Genomic DNA, 17,852 nt, shown 5'->3' with positions numbered 1-17,852 from the left:
AATGTGTATCTGTGGAAATTATCATTTTATGAAATTTTGTCACTAGAAATCTCCAGTGCCCGTGCCCAAAAGGCAAAGGTAGAAGCTATACATAACCTAGAAGCGGCAGCTGAGAATGTCAAAGCGTTGTTTTGATAGGCTTGCGTGTGTTTTTTTTGTTTTGTTTTGTTTTCCTCTTTTTCATGAATATGTCTGCTATGTACTTTTGATAATTATTGATAACTATTTATTTATTTTTCGTTTGTTTGTTGTTTTTGTTTTTCCCTGTAATCACCCTAACCTAATGTTACCCCCAGGACCCGGGACAAGGGTGGGGTCAAGGGGAATGGATAAATGGAATTGTAATGAAATAAAACAAAATAAAAAATTGATCACAAAAAAAAAAAAAATCATATCCTCCCATTCATGAACAGAGAACAAATCAGTGTGATCACCTCTGAAGTAAGGTGGTGCTTTGACGTCAGACTGCACAAGGACCTTGAGCTGCGACAAACTAGCATCACTGGACAACTGACTCGTGGAAGACTGGACCTGATCTGCATTGGGCTGCTGCATAGTGCTAAGGTTGGCTGAAATAGTGTCTCCTATTTTCTTGGCTAAATCTGTGATTAAGGTACCAAGGGCCTCAACGGGGACGACTTGTGTAGGCTCAGGGGCAGACTGGGTAAGTGGCGTGGAGCTAGCAGCGGGAGCTAATGACGGGTCAAAAATGGACTGATCAGGTGCGTAGTTGAGAGCACCGGGGGCAACACAGTCTCACCCCTTTGCGTCAAACGGTTGACGCTTGGTCAAGGCCCCTTACGTCAATATACTGACGTGGAGGGGGTACCCTCGAGGTCGTTTCTCGACGAATAGGGCCACTCATAGACTTGAATGCAAATCCCTCATCGTCGGATTTTGACGAAGGGGGGCGGGACCGTTTCTCCCTCACTCCCAGTGCGTCAACAGCCTGACGAACGGTCACTGTCCCTCATCGTCACATGCCTGACTCATTAGGTGCCCGTTTTTCGTCAGGTTTTGACGCGCTCGGCTTTCAGTTGATTCCAATGCAGTCCCCTTCGCGGCGATATGTGACGCTCAGAGCAAGTGATCCAGCCGACCCGGCTGCGGCACTGACAGACGCTGTGAGCAGAGGAAAACTTTTTTTTTTTTTTTTTTAACTTTTCCTTAAATCTTTATTGAACCTGATGCTGCTGTGTCTGACGTAGCTTTCGGCAAGGACGTCCTTTCGGTTATTTATTTATTTATTTATTTAGTGATCATGGTGTTTGGTGCAGAATAATCAATCAATAAATAAATAAATAAATTACGTCCTTGTCGGAAGCTGCGTCAGACCAGGAGGGGGGGGGGGGTTGTGGATTCTACAGGTGAAGACCACTTCCGCGTTCAAAAAGCTGCTCTGTTTAATCAATATTCTGAAGAAAGATCTGATTATTAGCCATAACGCTGTAACCATCCAAGGAAGACTGTGTAACAATATTATGTGCTTCTGCTGAGTCCAAAAGCCCTTTGTAATATCAACTTTATTTAAGAAAACACGCTTTGTTTCCAATGTCATATCACGGAGAAGCACTACATTACCCATAATCCTCATATTTATCAGCGACGTGTCTGATTGGTTGAGCTTGCTGTTACCAGCAAATGAAAAAATAAAACAAATTGAGCTTATATTATTTTCTTAGTAACTAAAAGGTCTTAACATCTTTTTTGTTTTCAACATTGAATAAAAAAAGGGTGCTATATTGTTAAAATTCAACAATAAAGTGCATAAAAGTTGGCTTGACTTCTTTCTTTTTTTTCATAATTTTCACCAGCATCTTTCTGGTCCACATCACATCATATTTATTGTAATTTTTAATTCAATGAGTGACATTTTATTTTTTATCTGAAAAACATTATTATGAATTCAAGGGTCAGAGGTCACTGATTAGTGTTAAATTTAACCTTTTTGACCCTGTTTCCTTGAATAAATCACTAAGACTTTGATGCGGGAAGCTGAGATTTTGATTTGATTTTGTTCAAAGCACTAGGGACAAAGTTTCTGTAGAATTTCAGACCTGTTGGACGTCCAGAAGGGTCACAGCTGACCGTCCAGGCTCGTTTCTCGGCCTTCAAAGCCTAGATTTAGAAGCCTCTGACCTTAAAGGAGAAATGCAATTCTTTAATAGCTTCCAGGTGCTTTGGCCTATCAGGCTGAATTTTTAGCTAAAGGAGCTGGTGTACGATCAGGAAGTAGGGGAGCTGTGCATAAAGCCAATTGGTAAGTGTCAAAGGTCACAGGGGTCAAACATCAAAGTGAATCCAGCCATTCCTGCTTTTTCTCAACAAAACATACACGCTTTAAGTTATCATCATGAAATATTAATAGGTTGCATATCAGAGAGTCCTCTATCAGAATATTTTGGTCCCGTTGCTCTAGGGGCCCCAGGGGGCCCCGGGGGGCCACTTGGCTTTCCCATGCTCCCACAGAGTTGGGTCTCGGGGTGATGGATAAGGGCCTCACCATGAGTCCACAGGCCAAGTTTCAAGTGATTTGGTCGGTTTCTATGGAAACGGCGGCCTCAAGGATACAGAGGAATGCGACTGTTTGAAGCCCCGCCTCTCGAAAAGTAATGGCTCAATCAGGACCAAACACACATCTACGCGTTCGTCTTGGGCCCCCGAACCATATATTACGAAATCAGAACTGTACGACTTTTGGAAATGTGTTTTGTCTATTTCGGCTTTTCTGACTAAGAGGGTCTCTCACGCTTTAAGTCTGACAGACTCTGAGTCTGAAAAGCTGAAATAGACTAAATGGATAGACAAAACACATTTCCAAAAGTCGTACAGTTCTGATTTCGTAATATATGGTTCGGGGGCCCAAGACGAACGCGTAGATGTGTGTTTGGTCCTGATTGAGCCATTACTTTTCGAGAGGCGGGGCTTCAAACAGTCGCATTCCTCTGTATCCTTGAGGCCGCCGTTTCCATAGAAACCGACCAAATCACTTGAAACTTGGCCTGTGGACTCATGGTGAGGCCCTTATCCATCACCCCGAGACCCAACTCTGTGGGAGCATGGGAAAGCTGACTAAGAGGGTCTCTCACGCTTTAAGTCTGACAGACTCTGAGTCTGAAAAGCTGAAATAGACTAAACACATTTCCAAAAGTCGTACAGTTCTGATTTCGTAATATATGGTTCGGGGGCCCAAGACGAACGCGTAGATGTGTGTTTGGTCCTGATTGAGCCATTACTTTTCGAGAGGCGGGGCTTCAAACAGTCGCATTCCTCTGTATCCTTGAGGCCGCCGTTTCCATAGAAACCGACCAAATCACTTGAAACTTGGCCTGTGGACTCATGGTGAGGCCCTTATCCATCACCCCGAGACCCAACTCTGTGGGAGCATGGGAAAGCCAAGTGGCCCCCCGGGGCCCCCTGGGGCCCCTAGAGCAACGGGACCAAAATATTCTGATAGAGGACTCTCTGATATACAACCTATTAATATTTCATGATGATAACTTAAAGCGTGTATGTTTTGTTGAGAAAAAGCAGGAATGGCTGGATTCACTTTGATGTTTGACCCCTGTGACCTTTGACACTTACCAATTGGCTTTATGCACAGCTCCCCTACTTCCTGATCGTACACCAGCTCCTTTAGCTAAAAATTCAGCCTGATAGGCCAAAGCACCTGGAAGCTATTAAAGAATTGCATTTCTCCTTTAAGGTCAGAGGCTTCTAAATCTAGGCTTTGAAGGCCGAGAAACGAGCCTGGACGGTCAGCTGTGACCCTTCTGGACGTCCAACAGGTCTGAAATTCTACAGAAACTTTGTCCCTAGTGCTTTGAACAAAATCAAATCAAAATCTCAGCTTCCCGCATCAAAGTCTTAGTGATTTGTTCAAGGAAACAGGGTCAAAAAGGTTAAATTTAACACTAATCAGTGACCTCTGACCCTTGAATTCATAATAATGTTTTTCAGATAAAAAATAAAATGTCACTCATTGAATTAAAAATTACAATAAATATGATGTGATGTGGACCAGAAAGATGCTGGTGAAAATTATGAAAAAAAAGAAAGAAGTCAAGCCAACTTTTATGCACTTTATTGTTGAATTTTAACAATATAGCACCCTTTTTTTATTCAATGTTGAAAACAAAAAAGATGTTAAGACCTTTTAGTTACTAAGAAAATAATATAAGCTCAATTTGTTTTATTTTTTCATTTGCTGGTAACAGCAAGCTCAACCAATCAGACACGTCGCTGATAAATATGAGGATTATGGGTAATGTAGTGCTTCTCCGTGATATGACATTGGAAACAAAGCGTCTTTTCTTAAAATAAAGTTGATATTACAAAGGGCTTTTGGACTCAGCAGAAGCACATAATATTGTTACACAGTCTTCCTTGGATGGTTACAGCGTTATGGATAATAATCAGATCTTTCTTCAGAATATTGATTAAACAGAGCAGCTTTTTGAACGCGGAAGTGGTCTTCACCTGTAGAATCCACAACCCCCCCCCCCCCTCCTGATCTGACGCAGCTTCCGACAAGGACGTAATTTATTTATTTATTTATTGATTGATTATTCTGCACCAAACACCATGATCACTAAATAAATAAATAAATAAATAACCGAAAGGACGTCCTTGCCGAAAGCTACGTCAGACACAGCAGCATCAGGTTCAATAAAGATTTAAGGAAAAGTTAAAAAAAAAAAAAAAAAAAGTTTTCCTCTGCTCACAGCGTCTGTCAGTGCCGCAGCCGGGTCGGCTGGATCACTTGCTCTGAGCGTCACATATCGCCGCGAAGGGGACTGCATTGGAATCAACTGAAAGCCGAGCGCGTCAAAACCTGACGAAAAACGGGCACCTAATGAGTCAGGCATGTGACGATGAGGGACAGTGACCGTTCGTCAGGCTGTTGACGCACTGGGAGTGAGGGAGAAACGGTCCCGCCCCCCTTCGTCAAAATCCGACGATGAGGGATTTGCATTCAAGTCTATGAGTGGCCCTATTCGTCGAGAAACGACCTCGAGGGTACCCCCTCCACGTCAGTATATTGACGTAAGGGGCCTTGACCAAGCGTCAACCGTTTGACGCAAAGGGGTGAGACTGTGTTGCCGGGGGACATGGACCTACCTCTGCCAAAACACAGTGAAGCAATCTGCTGGCCCCTCCCCAGTGTGACATCATGCCCATGACCAACGCCACGACCAAAGTTGGTATGAACCCTAAAAGTGCCCTCCCCTGCCATTATAGCCACACAAAAAACAAACACAGACAATACACACAAGACACAAGACAATAAAACTTCTTTTTTTTTTTGTTTTTTTTTACAAAAAAAAGAAAGACAATTTTCCCTTTTTATCCTTTTCTTCGCTCAATAGGAGTAAATAAAAATACAACCCTCACTTAATATCAGCTAACTCAGATGAAAATGTTGAACAGTTTCCCAATGAGAGTTCATACAGTCTGATTAACTTCAAACATCGCGTATAGCGGCTTTAATCCCTGGGGTCAACAAACCTCCGGCTAGAGCCGAACGTCAACGAAGTCAGCTGGTGAGCGAAGCCTGCGCCAGACACCGCGGAGAGGAGCCGGTTCATCAGCAGCAGCCGCTGCCGAGCATCACTGCCTGCCACCGCCGAGGAACAGAGCCGTGGAGCCGCAGAGCTGAGAGCCAGGACCGCCGCCGCCACACCGAGAGAGGAGAGGAGGAAAGCCCCGAGACCGGACCGCAGCTAGCGAGCGTTGCTCTCCGCCGACACCGTGGAGGATGGTCGCGAGACAGGACCGTTGGCTGTCAGCCGTTAGCTCCCTGCTAACACCGTGGAGGAGGGTCGCGAGACAGGACCGTTGGCTAACAGCCGTTAGCTCCCCGCTGACACCGTGGAGGAGGGTCGCGAGACAGGACCGTTGGCTAACAGCCGTTAGCTCCCCGCTGACACCGTGGAGGATGGTCGCGAGACAGGACCGTTGGCTAACAGCCGTTAGCTCCCTGCTAACACCGTGGAGGAGGATCGTGAGACAGAACCGTTGGCTGTCAGCCGTTGGCTCCTGTCGATACCATGGAGGGGAGGAGGGGAGAGCCCGGAGCAGCACCCGGTGGATCAGACGACACTGACCGGAGATACGACGGGTCACGGCACCAAGTGTAACCGGTTCGTGGATCACTCTGCGTTGTTGTTCAAAGAATCACAGTCCTCCTAGAGGTTATTTCTTTTATTCCTGACCAGTTGAAAGAAATAAAAACAAAACACAAACAGCTCCGTCTCCCCAACCCCTCTCAACAAACTGACCAGACGAGAAGTGACCAGTTAAAAAAAGTAAACATACCTGACCAGTTGAAAAAAATAAAAACAAAACACAATCAGCTCCGTCTCCCCAACCCCTATAAAGGAAACATGACATATAAATTGGAAAAACATAAAAAAAAGAGACAAAATAAAAACACCAACAGACACAGAAAAGAAAGAAAACTCACCTCTCAACAAACTGACCAAAACAAAACCAACGGTTACATTTATATATGGGGGTGGGGCCGCCCAGGTAGGAATGCAGGGGCAGGGGGCCCCAAAAGAAAATAATACAAAATACAAATAAATAAAATAAAACGTCAGGTAATAAATAAAACAAAATAATAGAAAATGAATGAATAAAAAAACAGATAAAAATATATTTAAAAAAATCAACTACAATTTTATATAATTATATTTAATATTAACCCTGTTACACTTGGTCTTGGGAACCGTGACGATAATGGACTCTTTGAATCACCTGGGTACTGAGCTTTGACAGAGGGAGATGTTGAAATGTAGGTTAAAGTTTGATCCAAGTTTGTCTGCTCCGGTGAGTGCACTGCCACCTATGTTGTAGTTTATCAAGAAAAAAAAGTCATAATTCTCTGATTCCAGCTTCTTCAATGTCTGGTGGTTTGAGAAACACTGATTGATATAACATTTTTTTAGCATTTTATTGACCAAACTTCTTATTGATTAATCATTTACACATCGACAGATTAATCTATGATGAAAATAATCATTAGTTGCTCAGGTGGCGGACCAGACTGTCCCGTCGTCTAGCTGCTGTGGAATTGCTGGTGTTTCTTCAGGTTGTTGGACTTGCTGAAGGCCTTCCCACAATGCCCACACACGGTTTCTCTCCGGTGTGGACGCGCCGGTGGACCGTTAAGTCTCCGGAATGAGTGAACGCCTTCCCACACTGCTCGCAGCTGTACGGCTTCTCTCCGGTGTGGACGCGTTGGTGGACCGTTAACTGTCTGGATCGAGTGAACGCCTTCCCACATTGCTCGCAGCTGTACAGCTTCTCTCCAGTGTGGATGCGCCAGTGGTTCGTTAAATTTGCGGGGTTAGTGAACGCCTTCCCACACCACTCGCAGCTGTATGGCTTCTCTCCGGTGTGGACGCGCCGGTGGTTCGTTAAAGTTGCGGGCTTAGTGAACGCCTTCCCACACTGCTCGCAGTTGTACGGCTTCTCTCCGGTGTGGACGCGTTGGTGGACCGTTAACGGTCCAGATTGAGTGAACCCCTTCCCACATTGCTTGCAGCTGTACGGCTTCTCTCCGGTGTGGACGCGTTGGTGGACCGTTAACGGTCCAGATTGAGTGAAAGCCATCCCACATTGCTTGCAGCTGTACGGCTTCTCTCCGGTGTGGACGCACCGGTGGACCGTTAAGTCTCTGGAGGTAGTGAACACCTTCCCACACTGCTCGCACATGTATGGCGTCTGTCTACATTGGCGTCGCCGGCGGTGAGCGTTCAGATGAACTGAGGTCCTGAACGTGTTCCCACGAAGCTGTGTGGTTTCTCTTTGGCAACAGACAGGAACAGAGAGAATCAATTAATCAATGGATGGATGGACATTAAGTACCGTCATCACACAGCTTGTTGATTACCAAATTGAGGTGGTTGCCAATTATGATAGGGGCCCCCCAGGCTGAGGCAGACAGAAACGTGGAGAAAAGGAGTGATTTTCTGCCTCTGCACTGGTCTCACATTTAGACTTATTCTGACAAAACGGTAACTCCTATCAGAAAAAACAGACCGTGAGCGTCACACAGGACTTCCTGAACAATTTGGTATGATTTAGTGTCTCTACAGTAAATATTTTGGAGACACTTGCGATTTTAAAACAGGGGTCTATTCTGCTTCTCTCAGAAAATGTTTGTATTGGAGTCAATGAGGAGTAGAGACAGACGTGGCCGCACTTAGAGGCTGATAATTCAAATTCTGTAAGTCTCTCTGATATTTTGAGCACATCGTGAGAGAGATAACAAGATTGTCTACAAATTTGGAAAAAATCATGTGTGCAGAGCTTAAATTGTGGCCGGGAGGAGTGTGGAAAGAGAAAAGTTTCAGACGATTTCAGACAACTTGTCCCACTCTAACCGATGATGTCGCCCACTCTGACATGAACATTCCATGCAATACACACCCATTATAATCTCATAATATCTCCAAAAATGGTCATGGTCATTGATCAGCGATTGATCAAAAACTATATGAACTATCAAAACGTGGACTGATACGCCAATACACAAGAGTTGTGTCTACTGTACTGTGTTATTGTTAAGCGTCTTGAGTGGGAAGCTCTCTTGAAAGGTGCTATATAAATCGAAACTGTTATTATTACTGTTTAAATTTCAAATGAAATCTCTATGTGAAAGTATGCCTGAGCAGTAGACGTTTGAAACACTCCAATGATTTCTTTTTCGCTCTTTTTTTCCCACCCAACTGTTGGGAAAAGTACCGTATTGACCCGAATATAAGACGATATTTTTTCCGTCAAAAAAAGTCTGAAAAAGACGGGTCGTCTTATATTCGGGGTCTAGATATTTATATATGCAAATCAGCGGGTGACATCAAACAACGTCTGTCCAAGCAAGTCAGGGCTTTTCTTCCTCACTAACACACCAGTCACCTGCAGAGATGCAGCTGCATCTGCGCCAAGTGTGTGTGTGTGTGTGTGTGTGTGTGTGTGTGTTATAGGGCTGAAACGATTCCTCGAGTAATTCGAGTACCTCGATTACAAAAAATGGTCCGAGGATTTTTTTCTGCCTCGAGGAATCGTTAATTTAATTGTAGTTCAAGCGGCCGCACGGACTTTCAATGTGGCACAACGTGCGCCGTAACGTAACCTATGAACGTAACCGTGCACGCCCCCCCCGCGCGCGGCCGTTCGCCGCGGATGACGGCGGAGATGGGGAGGGGGGCGGCGGCGGCGGCGAGGCGATGGCCGCGATGACGGGGGGACGGTGGCGAGTGGCGACAACACAGCAGAACAATCCTGCCTAGGAGCTATCCATGGTTAGGCTACTTAACCAAAGTCTCTTGAAATATCAAACAAAGAAAAGGACTATGGACTGTGGAAGTTTGAATGGCCAAAATACTTAAGTTATCATGACGTGAACCATCTGTTGCGGTGAGACCGTTGATTAGGTAGAAACCTTAACGGGGGGGCGGACGTGGGTGTTTGACTGAGGGAGAAAAAGGCGACAAAAAGACAGAAAATGTCTCTCTATAGGCACTCTAGTTGTAACACGGCCCTTGCATACCACAGCAGCACGTCTTCCATGTTGCAGCATCTCCACAGAAAACATTTTTGATATCTTGAAAGTAATTTAATTTTATTTATTTTTGATATCTTGAAAGTAATTTAATTTAATTTATTTTTATTTGTGTTTTATTTATTCTTATTTATGTTAGCAGCAGTCGCCTCTTTAGTAATGTTTCAAGACCAGAAAATACTTGCTTGTGAATTTAAGAAATAAAAACAGTTGATTCTACAAAAGGAAACCAATTGGTCATTCATTATTGAGTGAAATATGTTATTTTCTCTTGTGTATTCATAATTGCTCTTTAACCAAGCAAAAATACGTTTTATCCGATTACTCGATTAATCGATGTAATTTTCAGTAGAGTACTCGATTACTAAAATATTCGATAGCTGCAGCCCTAGTGTGTTACCCCTTCGCCACACAGCAGAGCGCTGCCACACAGTTACAGCTCAACTCGACTCGGTTTAGGTCCTTTTAATCACAGCTGACTCCGGGGGCGGGGTCGTCGTATCACAGTGGCTACGGCCGCGTTGTCGCTGGGGACAGGGACACACCGGACACACCGGACGCGGAGGCGCCGAATAGCTGCGAAGCGCCGAGAAGCTGAGCCAGTTTCCTTTCGGGGCTCATGTTAAAAGATTGTGTTGTTCACACCAGACGTCCTGCAGATCGTTTCGGTGTCTGGTCTATTTTGTGCGCGAGCTGCGAGCGATGGCGTCAAGCCGGGCAGGTCAAACAAAGAAACACGAGAGAATCCGCTCAACTTTCAAAATCAAAACAATTTTCAAAATAAAACACCGCAATTGATGCGCGTGCCTTTTTGTGTAAACAGAGCGCAAGAGAGATGGACACACACCTACACACATTCAGAGAGATCAGTGGGCGCTACAATCTACCAGAACGTTATTTCACAGATACTGAAAACATGATTTTAAAAAGATTAATTTTTTCTTAGATTTTGTCTGAAAAAGGTATTTTTCCAAAGACAGGTCTTGAAAAAGGGGGGTCGTCTTATATTCAGGGTCGTCTTATATTCGGATCAATACGGTAATAGCACACCGGTCCCGATCAAACTGCACATACAAAATGTACAACAGCTCGCAGCTAACAGCTGTTAGCTTCATCTCTTGACTCGCTCCCACTAAAAACAGAAACACAGATCTGTGGACCGGAACCGGACGGACCGGAGGGCTCGTTGTCCTGGTGGACCACGTCCTGCTCCTCCCCTGTAGTCCCAGTCTGCCCAAACAGATCCGGATCCTGGTTCTCCTCCTTTATCATGTTGTAGTCCTGGTTCTCCTCCTGGTTCTCCTCCTTAATCATGTTGTAGTCCTGGTTCTCCTCCTTTGTCCTGGTCCTGGTCAGACGGGACCTCCTCTTGGTGCTTTTCCACTAGCTCAGTACGGTACAGCACGGCTCTACTCGCTTTTATCCTCTTTTCCTCCTCCAGCCCCTCCTACCTGCTACCTGCTACTTCTTTGGTAACGCCTCAGCGAGCCGAAGCGATACTAAACGTGACGTCAGCCGACTGCCTTCCCCTGATTGGCCAGAGCATCGTCACTGGAAGACAAGTGAGTCTGGAGCCAAAGATATTCTATTTGTTTATAAACCGTCTTTGCTGGAGCTGATGAGAGGAGAGAAACAAGAGAGCCGTTAGTGGAAACAAAGACGGTTCATAAACCGAAAATAGAGTATCTTTGGTGGAAAGCGCCTTCTGTTTACCTTTGTATTCTCGCGATCTCTCCGACTTCTCTTCTCCCCTTAGATACCGTTGCTAAGGTGTCGGAGTTGACTGTGCTGTAACTTCAGAATCATGTAGAAATGTTTGAGGAAGAGTGGGCCTTTTCATTAGTGTTTACAGGTCTTCCATTCATTTAAACACTGTAGGCTCATTTGTGTTTCAGTTTCAGTTCAGTTTAATTTATTTGACAAGGGACAATGTACATTAATAAAACATTGTAAAAAACACAAATGTAAATGTACCCAAGTAAGCTAAAAAAAAAGAAGCTAGTTTTCATCGCCAGTCCCTCCCGCCTGATGGTAAAGGGCAACCTTTAAAAAGGGTAACAATTAAGTAAAATACCAAACACACATTCAGTACGCATTAATAAATATACATTTATAAGAGACAGACAGTAACACACATTTGCGATGACACAAGGTAGGCTAGTAAGTGCTCATAATATAATTAGTTCTCAGTGCTGCCATCATAGGGCATCAGAAGGACTTTGGCAATACATAGTATTAAAGCTATGGGCTACGTTTTGAAAGAGGATGAGAAAAATTTGAAAAAAGCACCTCTCACACACCCCCGTATGGCCCGCCCCTCGGGACCTCCTCGCGACACGCCCCCCCCCCCTCCCCTCACAGAGCAGAGCCATCAACAAGCCTGCTGCCTGCAGAAACTGTAGAGATAAGTCCTGCTAGGTGACTTTAGAATGTTAGAGTTGTCATGGTGACAATAAATCAGACCAACGTTTCCTGGACCTAACAGCTGGTGTGTCTTTGATGTGCTCCTGCCTCCTTCGTCTTGACGATAGCGATAACGCTACAACATGGTGTCAGAAGTTAATTATTCAGAAGTTATTTAGTAGCCAAGTGAAACGTCAGCTGGCGGTTTGTTATTTTTTCGTGAAAAAAAAGTGTATTTTGAGTGTTAGTGTTGCCAACCGCTGCGCGGAAGGAAACGGTTAGTAACTTTGTAGCTGAACAGCGAAGTTACCAAGGCAACGGATCGACAGCGTTCATCATGAACCAGTTTCAAGTTGCTCCACCGGAGAAATTCTCGTTCAAAACAGAGGAATGGCCGAAGTGGATCAAACGATTCGACCGATTTCGTATCGCTTCAGGTTTGGAAACCCAAGCGGAGGAAAATCAAGTCAATGCTTTGATCTACACAATGGGCGAGAAGGCGGAAGACATTCTAACGTCCTTGCACCTAACGGCTGATGAAGCGAGTGAGTACCACACAGTCAAAGAGAAGTTGGACGCTCACTTCGTCGCTCGCAGGAACGTCATATGAACGGGCGATGTTTAATCAACGGCAGCAAGAGTCGGGCGAGTCAGCTGACTCGTTCATCACTGCGTTACATTGCCTGGCGGAGCACTGCGGATACGGCGCGTTACATGACGAGATGGTGAGAGACAGACTGGTCGTGGGTCTGAGAGACAAACGTCTATCAGAGAGATTACAGCTGGATCCTGAACTGACACTACAGAAAGCTGTCACTCTAGTTAAACAGAGTGAACAGGTGGAAAAGCAAAACGAACTGCTAAAAGCTAACTGCAAAGGAGACATGATGAACAACACACAGCTGGACAGCATGCACGCACAGCAGCGCGGTGGTGCAAAAACAAAACAGGCTCAGCCACGGTCCAAACCAGTGTTCAGTAAAGCCCAGAACAGACCATGCAAAAGGTGTGGGGACACAAGAGGACACAGCCAAGACCAATGTCCAGCAAAAGATGCAACATGCAACCAGTGCAGGAAAAAAGGACATTATGCTCGAGTCTGCAGGTCAAAAAAGTTACATGAGGTGAATATGGCCACAATGACACACACAGAGGATAGTGATGAAGAATATGGAGTTTCTTTCCTGGGCTCAATGTCAACAGAGAAAGAGGACAGTGCTGGTCCCTGGATGACTGAGGTAAAAATGGATGACCACAAAGCAGTGTTTAAAATTGACACTGGCGCAGATGTGACAGCCATACCCAAAAAACTGTATGACGAGGGCCAGTACGGTCAGCTATCAAAAGCTACAATGGTTCTGAAAGGGCCAGGAGGAAACCCTCTGAAAGTGATGGGCAAGTTCAAAGCCACTCTCAAAAAGAGAAATAAAACCAAAAAAGAGACTGTATATGTTGTGGATGGGCTGAGGACACCGCTGCTAAGCCGAGCAGCCGCCACAGAGCTGCAGCTGGTCGTCAGGCTGGACAACGTCAGCCTGGATACAAGCGAGGTGGTGAAGCAAGAATTCCCAAAGCTCTTCTCTGGACTCGGAAAAATGGGGGGTGAGTACACCATCGTTCTCAAGGAAGATGCAAAGCCTTTTGCAGTCTCAACACCTAGACGAGTCTCACTTCCCCTCCTTCCCAAAGTCAAAATTGAGCTAAATCGCATGGAGCAGCAAGGTGTCATCTCAAAAGTGGAGCAGCCCACAGCATGGTGTGCGCCCATGGTAGTCGTTCCTAAACGCGCACGAGAGGCTGTGAGGATCTGCACTGACCTCACACAGCTGAATAAGTCAGTAGAGAGAGAGAGACATCAACTTCCCTCGGTGGAGAACACTCTTGGACAGCTCACCGGGGCCAAAGTCTTCTCAAAGCTGGATGCCAACTCAGGATTCTGGCAAATTCCACTTTCCAAGGAATCTTCTCTGCTGACCACGTTCATCACTCCGTTCGGACGGTACTGCTACAATCGTCTATGTTTTGGCATCTCATCAGCACCAGAACATTTTCAGAAACGCATGCAGCAGATCCTAGAGGGCATAGATGGTACTGTGTGCCACATGGATGACGTGCTCATCTGGGGAGCCAGTCAGGCAGAACACGATGAGAGGCTGCGGAAGACACTCTCACGGCTGCAGAGTGCAGGAGTGACACTGAACGACAAATGTGAGTTTTCAAAAAGCAAGATAAAGTTTCTGGGGCAGATCATCGAGTCAGCAGGGGTCAGTCCAGACCCAGACAAGGTGAGCGCTGTAAAATCCATGAAGGAGCCCAGAAATATCAGTGAGGTGAGACGCTTCCTGGGGATGACTAATCACCTTGGTAAATTCATGCCTCACCTAGCTGAGAAAACTCACCCACTCAGAGAACTGATCAAAAAAGCAAATATGTGGATTTGGGGGCCGCAACAGCAGCAGGCTTTTGACAGCATAAAAGAGGACCTGACTACTCCTCCAGGTCTAGCTCTGTATAACCCAAACATTGACACGCTTGTCTCAGCAGATGCCTCATCATATGGCATGGGTGCTGTTCTCCTCCAGCGGCAAGACAGCACAGCAAAGTGGAAACCAGTGGCATATGCATCAAGGGCACTCAGCAGCACTGAACAGAGGTATGCTCAGATTGAGAAGGAGGCTCTTGCTTCCACATGGGCCTGTGAGAGGTTTGCAGAGTTCCTCATCGGGAAAACCTTTCACATAGAGACAGACCACAAACCTCTCGTCCCACTGCTGGGCTCAAAAAGCCTTGATGAGTTGCCACCACGCATCCAGCGTCTACGCATGCGGCTCATGAGATTTTCCTACACAATATCTCATGTGCCAGGAAAAGAGATAGCGACTGCAGACGTGCTGTCTAGAGCACCTGAAAACAGCACGCCTGCAGGGCTGTCAGAAGAGGAGACCGACTTGTACGCCGACTCCATCATTGCTAGCCTACCAGCAACAGAGAAAAGGCTAAAAGAAATACAGACACAACAGGACAATGACGACATACTGAGACAGATAAAACAGTATTGTGCAGAAGGATGGCCAGACAAGTTTTCAATAGGCCAGGTGCTCCAGCCATATCTGCCATTTCAAGGAGAAATGACAGTTCAAAGTGGCTTGCTTCTCTACGGCAGCAGACTCGTCATCCCACCATCGCTCAGAGCAGATATTCTAGCCAAGCTGCACGAGGGTCATCTCGGCATAACCAAATGCAGGGAGAGAGCCAAGAGTTCGGTGTGGTGGCCTGGACTCAACAAAGAACTGACAAAACTGATAGAGAGTTGTGATACATGCGCCAGAGAGAGAACAACCCTGAGAGAAACAATGTTGCCCACTGAGTTCCCACAAAGGCCGTGGTCTACAGTAGGAGCAGACCTGTTTCAAATGAAAAACAAACAGTATTTAATCATTGTGGATTATTATTCTCGCTTCTTTGAAGTAGCGAAGTTAACTTTCACAACATCAGAGGCTGTGATTGAACATGTCAAGTCTATCTTTGCTCGTCATGGCATACCAGAAGTGGTGCGCACAGACAATGGCCCACAGTTTGCATCAGAGACTTTTCAGAAGTTTGCACAGGATTGGAGCTTCAGCCACGTCACCTCCAGTCCACACTTCCCACAAAGCAATGGAGAGGCAGAGCGGGCTGTGAGGACGATTAAAAATCTCCTCAAGAAATCCAGTGACCCCTATCTGGCCCTGATGGCCTATCGTTCTGCTCCTCTGGCCAATGGATACAGTCCCACAGAGCTACTCATGGGGAGGAAGATCCGCACAACAGTTCCTGTCCTTCCCTCCCAGCTCAACCCCTCACGTACAGATATGGAGGACTTGAAAAGAAAGGAGCAAAGCTACAGACAAAAACAGCAGCAGAACTACAACCGTCGCCACGCAGCACGTGACATGCCAGACCTGCAACCCGGCGACCATGTGTGGGTCAAGGACACGCAACAGAGAGGCACCGTGGTGTCCACTGCAGGAACACCCAGATCCTACATCGTGGAGACTTCAAGAGGCAGCCTGCGGAGGAACAGATTCCATCTCTCGCAGACTCCAGTGGCGCCTGCCACACCCACCGAGATCCCTGACCTGTCATCGGAAAACAACACTCCAGCGACAGATCCTGCTAGATCTACTGACACATCCGTCACCCCTGAGAGGTGTGACTTCAGTCACAAACACACTCCAGTGAACGAGAGACGCTATCCAGTCAGAATCAGGACAGCTCCAGTTCGCTTGAACTATGAGAAGATGTAACACCTACCCTGAGTGAAAGCTGGGTAACAATAATTCCCTCACTCAGTGGAAGAGCCTGGGCTCTTGAGACAGAAATGTATATATTGTGTGTTTAAAAAAAAAAAAAAAAAAAAAGAAAAGAAAAAAGTGACTGTGATCGTATAATGTGTAAAATAGTGATAATAATAATAATTGTTTAATATTAGAGAAGAATTGTTTGAATAACCTAAACGAAAAGATTTTAGAGTTTGCTTGAATTTAAATATGAACTTTAAGTTATGAATGTATATATGACTATTGGTTAATTGTTACAACTAGAAAAGTTGTGTTTATTGGATAGTTTCCTCATGTCTAGTCAGACGCTTTAAAATAAGGTCTCTCTTGGAAACTAACTGGAAAAGGGAGATGTAGAGATAAGTCCTGCTAGGTGACTTTAGAATGTTAGAGTTGTCATGGTGACAATAAATCAGACCAACGTTTCCTGGACCTAACAGCTGGTGTGTCTTTGATGTGCTCCTGCCTCCTTCGTCTTGACGATAGCGATAACGCTACAACAGAAACCAAACGCGGCTTTGAATGCGGAGTAAAATGTCATATTCACAGTCACAACTTCCACAATAAAACCAAAGATTACCTGTTCAACATAAACTCAGCACCGCCGCTGCAGCCTGGGTCTCTCTGCACCGCGGTGCCGCGGAGCTCCAGCCCCGACTCTTCCTGCTCCTCTTCCCCAGACACAGGACCCTGTCCTGGGTCACCCAGCGCGAAGAGTCTCCCTGTAGCATGAGGCTGTGCTCGGCGCTAGCCCACTAATACCGCCTCGTTACCGGCAGCTGGTGCACAGCGGCGGCATCGGGGCTGGCGCCACCGCTGTGCACCAGCTGCCGGTAGCGAGGCGGTGCCAGTACCGTCGTCGCCGTCCCCGGCAACGGGACCGCGGCGACCGCTGGTACGAGCAGCGCCGCCATTAGCAACCATTAGCACAGCCTCATGCTACAGGGAGACTCCTCGCGCTGGGTGACCGGCCACAGGGTCCTGTGTCTGGGGAAGAGGAGCAGGAAGACCAGGGCCTGGAGCTCCGCAGCACCGCAGTGCAGAGAGACCGGTCAGGCTGCGGCTGGAAGCAGCTGTGTGTCGGGGAGAGGAGGAAGACCAGGAGCTCAGCAGGGCCGCGGTGTGCAGGGTGCAGACAGAGCACCCCGGTCAGGCTGCGGCTGGAAGCGGCTGTGTGTCGGGGAAAGGATCAGGGAGACTCGGCGCGGCACCGGTACCGGTAATAAGGGCAGCAACACATTCTGTGCTTCTGTACTGTTCTTCTCTGAATCCTAGTGGGGCTTTTTTTCGGCAGACCGACCGGGGGTGGAGGGCAGCAGGTGCTGAATTGGTGGGTTCATGTGTCTGTGGCTGAGCAGCTCAGAGCGGTTACAACTATTTGTAGTTTCTAAGCGGAGGGGGTGGGGACGAGGCGGGTCGAGGAGGAGCAGGCGAGACGAGGGGATAGGATGGAGGGTACGAGCCAGTGGGAGCCGGACGGGGCGCGCGGCGCCCATTGGTCAATTTCTATGCAGGCCCACGGCTGATAGACTGAATGGATTTTTTTGGTTCTTTTTGCTATT

At 46.5% G+C, this 17,852-nt stretch overlaps 1 pseudogene; it reads right to left on the bottom strand.

The window, feature by feature from the left end:
- Positions 1-7,060: 7,060 nt before the first annotated feature.
- Positions 7,061-17,852, bottom strand: part of LOC146989395 (uncharacterized) — a 75,034-nt pseudogene continuing 64,242 nt past the window's right edge.

The sequence above is a fragment of the Trachurus japonicus genome, chromosome 3 (genome assembly GCF_045865225.1).
Source record: "Trachurus japonicus isolate A0001 chromosome 3, Traja_1.0".
NCBI lineage: Eukaryota > Metazoa > Chordata > Actinopteri > Carangiformes > Carangidae > Trachurus > Trachurus japonicus.
This window is presented reverse-complemented; position numbering and strand designations above follow the sequence as displayed.